The 12,362-nt window shown below is 45.1% G+C and overlaps 1 long non-coding RNA gene across 1 annotated transcript; it reads right to left on the bottom strand.

Annotated features, from left to right (window-relative positions):
- Window positions 1–1,198: 1,198 nt before the first annotated feature.
- Window positions 1,199–1,940, bottom strand: LOC117749459. The gene is made up of 2 exons (XR_004611714.1): window positions 1,804–1,940; window positions 1,199–1,459 (listed from the first exon to the last, which is right to left on the bottom strand). It is a non-coding gene; the product is annotated as an uncharacterized LOC117749459 (long non-coding RNA).
- Between the last annotated feature and the right edge of the window lie 10,422 nt (window positions 1,941–12,362).

Raw genomic sequence — 12,362 nt, 5'->3', positions numbered from 1 at the left:
AATATCTAATCTCAGTGTGCACGCATGAAGCTGAAATGCCGCTGCTTCTCATGCTGCACATGCAGTTCTGACTTTAGCAAAATCATTAGTTCAATTGTCCTTTTGATTGATTTGGTTACATTCTCAATTCAGAAGTCAAACTACCAGACTTTTATGTTAACGTTTTCATCATGAGGCTTTATTCTATACATTTATCTTGACATAATATACAGTTGTCTTTTATTTGCTTTCCATTTTTACCTGTAAGACTTTTTTTTTTTATTGATTGTGGAGGACTTTTATTTATGTGGTCAATTTTATTATTGTTTTTAAGTCATTTTAAATTGTTGGTTGTATTATGTGAAATTTGTTGTGCTCTATTATTAACATTATTATCATTATTCGTACTAGTAGGATATATATCCAGATGTCAATGACTAAATATATCTAAAATAATTACAATGTATTATAATCTATGAAACCCTTTCCTCGTTTAGCACCACAGTTATTTGCGCTTTGTTCTAACTGACATCAGCCTTTACAGCTTTGTAACCCCCAAAAAATCAACAAAACATAAAGATTTGCAATTTTTTAATATATATATATATATATATGTCACATCAACATTTTATAATAGAAAAATAGACTTTTAGATTTAATGTGAAGAGGGATGCACGTCACAGAACCATTAGGGGGGTCAAAGTGTCCGATTAAATGTTTGAATAATCCCCCCCCCAAAAAAATTAAAATACATTTTATCCACAATTTTTGTAATAAACATTTTGAAAACAGTGTATTTGTTATTGCCTGCTCACAAGTTTGTCACATCCAATAATATGCAGACTAAATGTTCATGAAATAATATACACAGACGACAAGCTGCACGTGCACTTAACTCTAACACAACCAGCACCAAGCGAGTAAAGAACACACAAGAAGCCATTTGAACTAAATCAGGGTCTTAAAAATGTAAAGATATTTGTTGATTTATTTGCAATAAACAGTATTTTCTCAAACATATTTTGAGATGTAGTGATGAATAAAATGTATGAGAGCAAGCCCGCAATTTGAAGAAAAACATCTCAATTGATAAGAATTCTGCTGATGCGAATACACCGGCATAGTTAAATCAATTTACATTAAAATTACTCTATAGTTATTATTATATATCTTGAAAACCGTTAATGTTAATTTTGCACTTAAGTTTTTCAATTAATGACAAAATACATTTTTAAATTATTATAGCTGTCTATTGAGATATTCAATTATGAAGATTTTGATATATATAGCTGTTCCAAATGTGAACAATGCAACAATTATCTTATGATTTTTTGGTATTTTTCTTATGTGCTCTCGGCTTTATTTACTTCCGTATTCACACAGATCATAACCGCTCAGTAAAGGAGGAGTTTTTGAAGAAAAATGCCGATAAATGTTAAAATCACCGCTGCTCTCATGGACGCGACGGCTCGTTCTGGAGCTGCAAGAGACACATTCACAGTTTCAGGGTTTTAACTCAAATAATAGCTTAGAAGAATGCTTATATTAAGAATTACGTGAATAATAAAAGCGGACATTGAAAAAACTGCAGCTTCTCTAATGTGAGGATTTGCTGCTTTTAAAGTTATTATTATCTCACACGCTATAAACTTTAAGTTATACCATCATCATTCGTAACAGCTTAATATGTATTTATAAGTACATTCCTCCCAAACAATACTCAAAGAAAACTATAATATTCATATTTTATTTCATGAATTATCACAAATTTGAAGAAAAACCCTCCGAAAGACACAGAGGCCTGTTTCAAAGATAATGTCTTACCATGTGAGCCTAAGGGGTAGGCACCGGCGTTACAGGCGTCACCACACCCGGTGGCACCACCGGGTGTCATGCCGCCGGGTGTGGTGGTGCCGCCGGGTGTGGTGGTGCCGCCGGGTGTGGTGGCGCTGCCGGGTGTGGTGGTGCCGCCGGGTGTGGTGGTGCCGCCGGGTGTGGTGGTGCCGACGGGTGTGGTGGTGCCGCCGGGTGTGGTGGTGCCGACGGGTGTGGTGGTGCCGCCGGGTGTGGTGGTGCCGACGGCTGGTATGATCGGTACAGTAGGTTGCACCACCAGGCTGACGGGCCCCGAGTTGATCTCGTATTGTCTGGTAAACAAGCTGTTCACCAGCATTCTGTGGTCACTGGCGCCGCACAGACTCGGGCACTTCTCAGAGGGTAAGGTGGCGATGCAGAGATTCACGGTGCACCGGACGAACATCTGCACAAACACAACAAACACTCAGACGGGTGAGCAAACATGACACGACTTCAACTGTCCGGACGACGGTTAACCCGAAGACGTGCACATTCAGGCCGACGTTTGAGGTTTTTGCATGTTTTTGGTAATAAAGCAGAATAAAAAACAACAACTTTTTGACCCCGATAGCGGCACTTGGAAGAAAAGTTCTTAAGGGATCCCCAAAGTTATAACAATTCCACCAATGTCAATCACATGGTGGCGCGAGAGGAAAAGTCGGGGTCAAAGGTCAGAAAGACCAAACCAATTCCCACAAAGTCTCTATTTAATAGCAGTTCTGCCACAAGATTTAAAAACAATATCTGCAAAAAACAATGTAGCGTATATGCGTGGCACGTGTTGCACGAGAGTACGCACCGTCGACCCATGGGTCTTCATGTTGCTCAGATCCAGGCGGTAAACCTTGGAGTTGCTTCTTGACGTAAAGACCTCTAACGTGCTGTTGGAAGATGAACACCTGGGAGAAAAAGAGCGAGAGAGGTATTGGAATTCATACGCATGCGTCTTCTCGCAGAGGACCGTGTTCCACGCGGTATCCGCTCCCTCTTCCTCGAGCTGGTCCACGGGGGTCAAGCGGTCACTGACCCTTGCTCCAGGATGGGGTTGGACGTGGCGAAGTCCGCCGTCTCCGACTCGAGGCAGTTGCTCACGATCATCTCGGCTCGTTCGATGCTGCTGTTGGACAACACTTGGAGGTACAACATGGAGAGCCGGGACCCGACGGAGCCGCTCGCATTGAAGGAATTTGCTTCTCGGCGCGCTCGGCCCGACAACGACGACGCCGTCCTGAGGGAGAGAAAGGAAGGGGAGCGCGTGAAGTTCCCCATGGGCCCCTCGCCTGGATTGTGAACTTCGATCCAGAGCCGGATCGCGCCAAAGGTCTCCTTCTGCGAGGGCAGTAAGATGTCGTAGTGCGGCCCCTCGGCCAGGACGCCGGGGATCCGGCAGGCCAGAGGGAGCTCGAGGGAGGGCTGGCGGCTGATCATAGTGAAGGGACGCACACTGTGCAAGGTGTTGGTGTAAACCAGCTCTGATCCAGAGTGCTGGAGGGGGGGGGGGGGGGATGAGGAAGAGTTTGATGAGAATTAACATTCAGCTGAATATATATATGTCAAAACAATATATATTTGTAATACATCGCCAGGCTGAAAGGCAGTTGTAAGCCCCCCCCCCCCCCCCCCCCCCTACACCCTCCAAGTAAACCACTAGAGCTGCACAGAGACGTGAGGACTCTTCAGGTTATCAGGGGGTGTTAAATGACTCCTTCGTTAGTCGGACATATAGGAGGAGAAAAGGAAGGTATGAACTTTTATAAAAGGTTTACGCATCTAATCATCCACTTTGCACAAGAAAGTCATTTTGGGAAAGTCACAAGTACATTTTGCCTTTTGTCTTTTTCATGGCCATATTTTGTCAATTATTGTCAGCGCATGTCAATTTAGAAGGAGAGTTTTTGTTATTTTTTAAAATATTCATGTTCATTTACTACGAGCGTAAACACCACCAGGCGTCATAGTCGTTGTTTTATTTGAGATAAACTAGAAATCTCCCACTATTTATCACAAAAAAGAAAGAAAACAAGAGGAGTTACCACAATCTTGGTGCCGCAGCCAGTGAAGGGGGCGGAGGCCGTCAGGTGGGTGCTGTTGTAGCTGACGGGGCAGGCGGGGCTGTTGAGCTGCAGCTCCGCCAGGTTGACGTTGCTCAGGGAGGCGACGGGCAGCACCAGCGTAATCGCCGTCTTCTCGCACGTCAGCACTGCGGGGTCGACGGCGTTAAAATTGAAAGTCACTCAAAATCTTTAAACCACTTGAATACAAAAACAATATATTTTTTTTCTCCACCTGTTCCAACAGGCAGCGTCTTCATCTCCCCTGGAGAGAAGAGAGAGAAAGAGCACATTTTTATTGGTGGAAGGTCGACCCGGCGAGTGTGTGCGTTTTCTCTCAGAGGACGGCGGTCTTACTTTGGTACAGCCACACACACCGAGGCTCCGACTGCAAACTGGAAAGACAAGAAGTGCCAATCAAAACCGGGGTCGCGTGCCAACTATGGATTTCTGACTGGCAGAGTCACCAGGTAACGGAATGTACCCACGCGGGCGTCGTGACCGGTTTTAGATAATTGACATAAAGAACGAGAGGAAACGGGCGTGAAAGCATGTCGAGACGTTGTAGGTATGTGTACATATAGTGTACCATATGTGTACATATAGTGTACATTATGTGTACAGTATGAGTACCAAAATTGTACATTATGTGTAAAGTATGTGTACAGTATGTGTACCATATGTGTACATATAGTTTACATTATGTAACTAGTTCATTTAACAAATTAAAGCCTTTTGGTACACCTGGATATGTTTTTTTCCAAATTATTCCAACGTCTTTAGTTTATCTCGTTTATCTCGTTGCTGGTTTTTCAAATTCGACATATGTGTTTTCTATAGGCTTTTTAAAAAAGTGCCCTTTCATATAAATCTGATATAAAACTAATTTCTTCCTCCACTGAGTGCGGCAGGCAGCCTCAGCGGGCATTTCAGTCCACGGCACAACTTACCTCTCGGTATTTGCTGCGAAGCAGACGGGCAGCAGCCGGGGCAGCCGGTTTTCGGAGCGGACCCAGGCCATCGTCATGGACGCCAGGTTGCCGATGGACTTGAAACAGACCCTGAAGAGTTCAGGGGGGCCGACCACCGCCACCTCCAAAACACTGGCAACAGAGAGAGAGAGAGAGACCTTTAGTTTCCGCTCCATACTCCCTCCAGTGTGTCCAGAAAGCCTCTAAAAGGAGGCGTCCTGATCAGAGGCCCCCAAACCAACTGCGTTGGCCGATTCTGTCTCTGCTCCGCGGTTTTCTCTCTTCAAATACTCGAGCAGCGACTCACTCCCAATCCATAATTTCCCTGCAGAGAACCGTGCCGTCAGACTCGGAGGTACCCGACTCTCATCCTGACGGCTTCGCACTCGAAGGTCCAACAGAATCACATCATCTGCATACAGTCGAAAGGTCTTTCAGGGGTTCCCCCGAACCGGATACAATAAAGTTGTGATTTTGAGCTATACAAATAAATTGAATTGAAAAATGAAAGAAGGTATATACAAGGACGCACCTCTGCCGCTGTGATGTGAAGTCAGTGTTGAATTTGACCTCCTGGAAGGGCAGCATGAACAGCGTGGTGTCCTCCTCGGGGGTCTCACCCGATGCCACAGGCTCATCGAGGCAGCTGGACTTCGACTCCTCCACTGAAAGGAAGGACGTCAAAATATTCTCTGACCATTCTGTTATACCCGCGATGCAGAGTAAAACACCCGACCGACGGACTAACCGGTGAGAGAGAGGTGCACCGGGACCGAGCTGAGGGGTTTGTTGTCTGTGACTAGTCTGGATTTGGGCACAGGAATCCGGTCCTCCGCCATCAGGTGGATGAAATACTGTCCTGCTGGCGCGTTTCCAGTGAATGTCAACATGCATTTCTCCTGGGGAAAGAGTTGAGAAGATGTAGGACAAGAAGTAACATTAGTGGGCAGACAAACGTCTGTTTGAGAGACATCGGGGATGCAAAAGATGGACGTAGAAAATACATAGAGCAAGACAGTTTGAACTCTTGAGCTCCGGGGGGCGCTATAGAATCCCTTTTGGCAACAAAAAATATATTTAAGAAGTCCTTTGTCCAAAATGCCTTTCAAATTCTTAACTCAACAAAGTAGCTGAGTTAATGTATATATATATATATATATATATATATATATATATATATATATATAAATATATAAATATATATATGTATATATATATATGTATATAAATATATAAATACATATATATAAAAGGGGCAACGCCGGAAGACTTTGGGGTGGATTCACCCATATCCCTGGCAGAGGTCACTAAGGTAGTCAAAAAGCTCCTTGGTGGCAAGGCGCCAGGGGTGGATGAGATCCGCCCTGAGATGCTGAAAGCGCTGGACATTGTTGGGCTGTCTTGGTTGACACGCCTTTTCAGTGTCGCATGGGGGTCGGGAACAGTGCCCATGGACTGGCAGACCGGGGTGGTGGTTCCCATCTTCAAGAAGGGGGACCGGAGAGTGTGCTCGAACTATCGTGGTATCACACTGCTCAGCCTCCCGGGAAAAGCTTATGCCAGGGTGCTGGAAAGGAGGCTCCGACCGCTTGTCGAACCTCAGATTCAAGACGAACAGTGCGGATTCCGTCCCGGTCGTGGAACAGTGGACCAGCTCTTTACCCTTGCAAGATTACTGGAGGGGTCCTGGGAGTTTGCCCAACCAGTTTACATGTCCTTTGTAGACCTGGAGAAGGCTTTCGACCGGGTCCCTCGGGGGTTTTTGTGGGGGGTGCTGCGGGAGTATGGGGTGCCGGACCCGTTGGCACGGGCCATCTGGTCTCTGTACGCCTGCAGTAGGAGCTGTGTTCGTCTCCTCGGTAGTAAGTCAGACACGTTCCCGGTGGGTGTTGGCCTCCGCCAGGGCTGCCCTTTATCACCGGTCCTGTTCGTGACATTCACGGACAGGATATCTAGGCGCAGCCAGGGGGCGGAGAGGATCCGGTTCGGGAGTCTCGGGATCGCCTCTCTGCTGTTTGCGGATGATGTGGTCCTGTTTGCCTCCTCGGACCGTGACCTCCAGCATTCACTGGGGCGTTTTGCAGCCGAGTGCGAAGCGGCAGGGATGAGAGTTAGCACCTCCAAATCTGAGGCCATGGTGCTCTGCTGGAAACCGGCGGATTGCTCCCTCCAGGTGGGGACAAACTGCCTACCCCAAGCGAAGGAGTTCAAGTATCTCGGGGTCTTGTTCACGAGTGAGGGTAAGGTGGAGCGGGAGATCGACAGGCGGATCGGTGCGGCTGCAGCAGTAAAACAGGCGCTGTATCGGTCCGTCTTGGTGAAGAGGGAGCTGAGCCGGAAGGCAAAGCTCTCCATTTACTGGTCGGTCTACGTTCCAACCCTCACCTATGGTCACGAACTCTGGGTCGTGACCAAAAGAACGAGATCTCGGATACAAGCGGCCGAAATGAGCTTCCTCCGTAGGGTGGCCGGGCTCAGCCTTAGAGATAGGGTAAGGAGCTCGGACATCAGGGGGGAGCTCGGAGTCGAGTCGCTGCTCCTTCGTGTCCAAAGGCGTCAGCTGAGGTGGTTCGGGCATCTAGTCAGGATGCCTCCTGGACGCTCCCATTAGAGGTTTTCCGGGCACGTCCAACTGGTAGGAGGCCCCGGGGAAGACCGAGGACACGCTGGAGGGATTATATCTCCCGGCTGGCCTTGGAACGCCTCGGGATCCCCCAGAATGAGCTGGAAAGTGCTGCGGGTGAGAGGGAAGCCTGGGTCGGCCTGCTGAACCTGCTGCCACCGCGACCCGACCCCGGATAAGCGGGTGATAATGGATGGATGGATGGATATATATAAATACATATATATATATATATGTATATATATAAAAGCATTTTAAATCCATTCTGTGTCTCACAGACCCGTAAAAGAGTCAATAAACTGGCTCAAATGGTCAGAATGATTACTAAGCATCATCATCATCATCATCATCATCACCTGCTACACACGTTAAAAAACACGACACTCTGAATTTGGTAACATTTGAAGAAAATGTTTCTGATACTTGAATTTTACAGCGCAGGATTTATACTTTTACTTAAAGTTACCACAAGCAACTCTCATTTTGTGTCGATTCTGGCGCCCCCTGTGGACGAAAGTGGAAGTGTTTCCGAGCGCTCATTTTACCGGACTGGTCTCTTGCTGGAGACTTTTGACCTTTTTTGACTTTTGACCTTTGAAGGTCGTTTGGGAAAGTGAGACTCGCCTCATTCAGCTCTATGAACGGGTGCCGGGTGCAGTTGACACACTCGCCCTCGTCGGGCCGGGCGAAGCGACACGTGACCCTGTCACCGTCCGGGTCCTTCACCGATAGGTGGACGTGGTGAGGGCAGTTCACTCGGGCCCTGAGACGGAGAGAGAGAGAGAGAGAGAGAGAGAGAGAGGATCAGTCACGAAGCTGTGCTTCAGAGGCACTTTGGACAGAGGCAGGCTAGCAGCTTCCCCCTGTTTGCAGTCATTATGCTAAGCTAAGTTAGTCGGCTGCTTCATATTTACATTTGTTTACAGATACAGGTATATTGATTACATTTTACCTGTGAAGGTTTCATTGCACTTACAAGAAGAAGAAAAAAAATAGTGTGTGTGTGTGTGTGTGTTGTGTACCTCAGTGGAGGAGGCAGACCAACATAAGGAGGTTGGTTGAGCTTTCCGCTGTTCTCTCGAACCTTTGGGCCTGCGTTCATTGATACGAACATTTTAGTGTTGGACCTAAACGTTTAAGGAAAAAAGAAAGAAGAAAGTGTGTTAGAGAAACTTAAAACTAGCGGGGAAGCCTGATTCAAAACCGTGACATCAAATGCGTGAATAAATTAAATAAAAATAAAAAGACAAACACTAAATAGAGCATAGCACTAGATTATAATCAGGAACATTATACCTTAAAGTTAAGATTATTGCAGGAGTGTTAAAGAAATAAAAGCAATGAGCAATGAGACACCAATCAGAGTGAATGACAATATAAATAAATAAATAAATACAATAAAACTAAATTAAACTAAATTAAACCAAATTCAATAAATAAATTCAATTAAATAAATAAATAAATTCAATTAAATAAATAATGTAGAGCATAGTACGAGAATATAATCAGGACATTATCATTGCAGGAATGTTAAAGAAATAAAAGCAATGAGACACTAATCAGATAAAAAATAAAATAAATAAAATAAATAAAATAAATAAAATAAATAAAATAAATAAAATAAATAAAATAAATAAAATAAATAAAATAAATAAAATAAATACAATTTAAATTAATTAGATTAATAAGATACATTTAATAAATACAATACTTTGATCACTTCATCTGTATAATTCAGTACGACTGAAGATTATAAGATATTTTTGGAAAGGTGAGATACTTAATGTTGAAAAATGTGTGGATGTAAAAGATGGCAGATGTTTGAGTCCAAAAGTAAAGACTGTGTGTGTGTGTGTGTGTGTGTGTGTGTGTGTGTGTGTGTGTGTGTGTGTGTGTGCGCGCGTGCGTGCGTGCGTCTCCTACCCTAAACTTATGGTGGCGTTGTAATCACTGGGGACCGTTTTCTGCCACCGGCGGACGCACCAGCCGGACCCGGGTTTGGTGCCGGTGAAGGGCCGCGAGGTCTTGTGGACCAGGCAGTCCTCCCCCGCGGCGCACAGTCCGGATAAAGACGGGCAAGGATCGGCGGCGATGGCGCTGAAGTGCGCGCGCACCTACACGTGAGAAAGAAGCGTCGTGTTTATTAAACGTGTGTTTATTAAACGTGTGTTGTCAGGGAGTGAATGAATATTAGAAAACAGTGTAAAAGGAAAAAAGATTAAAATGTTGAGCACCGTCTTCCCTCCGTCGGCCTCCAGGGGCACGACGTGGACCGTCAGCCCCAGAGAAGAGGCTTCGCAGGCCGGGCCCACCAGGACCAGAGCCAGGACCAGAGCCGGGACCAGAGCCGGGACCAGAGTCGGGACCGGCAACAGGAAGTTGTTCCGCATCGCAGATCCTCAGCCAGACAGGAAGTATGAATCTTTGGGGAAAACATATGGAGACAATACATTAAATAGAAAATATGTCAAAGAATTAAGAAAATAAATGTGGAAATACAAGGAGAAAGACAAATATGAACAAATATTCTATTTTATATCAATAATAGAGTAATAATATAAACTCCTATGTCTCTCCATTGAACATTACTAATTCTACTTCTTTGTGACTTCACGTTTCATAGGGTCCATTGGACCTGGCTGTGTCTGAAGCTGGTCCTGGCTCCTGGGCCCTGCCTCCTTCTTTGTGCCTCCTGCCTCAAAGGCCTGGCCTCATTGGTCCGGCCTCTTTCGTGAGGCCTCCTGCCTCCTTCCCAATGGCCCTGCCTCCTTCTATGTACCTCCTGCCCCAAAGGCCTGGCCTCATTGGTCTGGCCTCTTTCGTGAGGCCTCCTGCCTCCTTCCCAATGGCCCTGCCTCCTTCTTTGTGCCTCCTGCCCCAAAGGCCTGGCCTCATTGGTCCGGCCTCTTTCGTGATGCCTCCTTCCCAATGGCCCTGCCTCCTTCTTTGTGCCTCCTGCCCCAAAGGCCTGGCCTCATTGGTCCGGCCTCTTTCGTGATGCCTCCTTCCCAATGGCCCTGCCTCCTTCTTTGTGCCTCCTGCCCCAAAGGCCTGGCCTCATTGGTCTGGCCTCTTTCGTGATGCCTCCTGCTTCCTTCCCAATGGCCCTGCCTCCTTCTTTGTGCCTCCTGCCTCAAAGGCCTGGCCTCATTGGTCCGGCCCTGCTGATGCTGATGCCATCCCCCTCCCCCTCCCCCTCCTGTTTCATGGATTGTGGAGGTCTGGATCGTGGTCCATGCCTACTACTAATTATTCATACATTGTCATATTCATGTAATGTGTTTATGTAACTCTGTAATGCTGTCCATCTGTACACATGACATCTATTCATCTGTCCATCCTTGGAGAGGGATCCTCCTCTGTTGCTCTCCTGAAGGTTTCTTCACTTTTTGCAAATTTGTAATTTGTGATTTTTGACTATACAAAATAAACTGAATTGAAGCTGCTGACTGACACAAATATTCTTCATGAATTTGTCTTAAATCATAAAACCTTTGCCGTTCATAGATGTTGAATATAAAATACCAACTCAGCTCTCCGGATATTAATAATCTTGTTTTGGTTGTTTAAATATCTACATGTTCCTCAGGTTTTGAGCTCTTTACTGGAAGTTAACAAAACCACCAACTAATTGTTGTGTAACTCGGTTTCTTTTGTCGTTTCTTCTTCTATTGTTCGTCGCTTGAAGGATTTAAAACAGGAAGTGATTGCGTTGCATCTCCCGTTTCCACTCAAAAAGCAAAACGCACGAGTGAAGGAAACGTGGAATCAAATTTAATTGATTTTGCTCCAATATCGTCCACATTATTGATTATCCTCTTCTTTCAGGTTTATACTTTAACATGAACTGATAAATTGCACATGACTCGTTTTCCTGAAGCACAAGTTGGGCCGATACGGAGACATTTGAATACAGATTAATTAAAAACATCCTTATAATGTAATTAATAAACATGTAAAAGTTCCTTCTTGGGGAGTTTCAGACATTTATCTTTACTTCCATGAGATAAATCTGGTGTTTAATTACATGTGTAGTGTCAGTTTATCATTTTTAAATGTTTGTTCACATTAAGTTAACCAAATTAGAAGCGATGTTAATTATTGTTGATGCATCGTAGTACTATAGTACTAGTACAACCTTTCAATGTTTTCTTTTCTTTTGTTTTAACTTTTCAAAAAACAGGTTCAGAAATGGAAGAGAAACATTTCAGGCGCCCGGCTGAGCGTCAGAAATTCATTCACCCGCAAGACGACAAACACCGGTTGGCCTTTTTTAAAGCCGTGCAACAGCTTTTTAAACGGTTGGATTTCTACACACACACACACACACACACACACACACACGTATTTATTTTGTCGTACAATTAATCACATTTTCTCCTCGGAAACAAAAAAAACCCACCTCGTTTCGGTATTTAAATCAAGACAGAAAACTTAAAAAGTTTTACTTCACAGTAAAATAATAATAATTCAGCTTGTGTAAAACTATAAAACCATTTCTGCTAAAAAAACCCAAAACAAAGCAACAATCGGTCGGCTCAGATCTCCACAACCTGCATGAAATACAAGGAAACGCAGAGTATAGATTAGAAGAGTGAATCCTTAAGTACACGTTACCTTAATTAGTTGCTCCGCTAATCACCACGTCCTTTCAAAAAGCGCCTCCTGAACGGCGCCCGGCGTCAAACGAGGTGTTTGTGTACACGGGGCGCTGCAATAAAAAGGTCGGAGCCGTCGAGGTGGAGCTAAACTTAGCGGGCAGAATGGCGTTAGACTGGCTGGGCCGGAGAAAAGAAAAGGAGAAGAGATGCGTGTCAGGGGGAGGAGGGCGGCGGCTTTGAGACGCTGCCAAGAACAATAAAAACACACACAACGTACGGA

The sequence above is a fragment of the Cyclopterus lumpus genome, chromosome 3 (genome assembly GCF_009769545.1).
Source record: "Cyclopterus lumpus isolate fCycLum1 chromosome 3, fCycLum1.pri, whole genome shotgun sequence".
Taxonomy (NCBI): Eukaryota; Metazoa; Chordata; class Actinopteri; order Perciformes; family Cyclopteridae; genus Cyclopterus; species Cyclopterus lumpus.
This window is presented reverse-complemented; position numbering and strand designations above follow the sequence as displayed.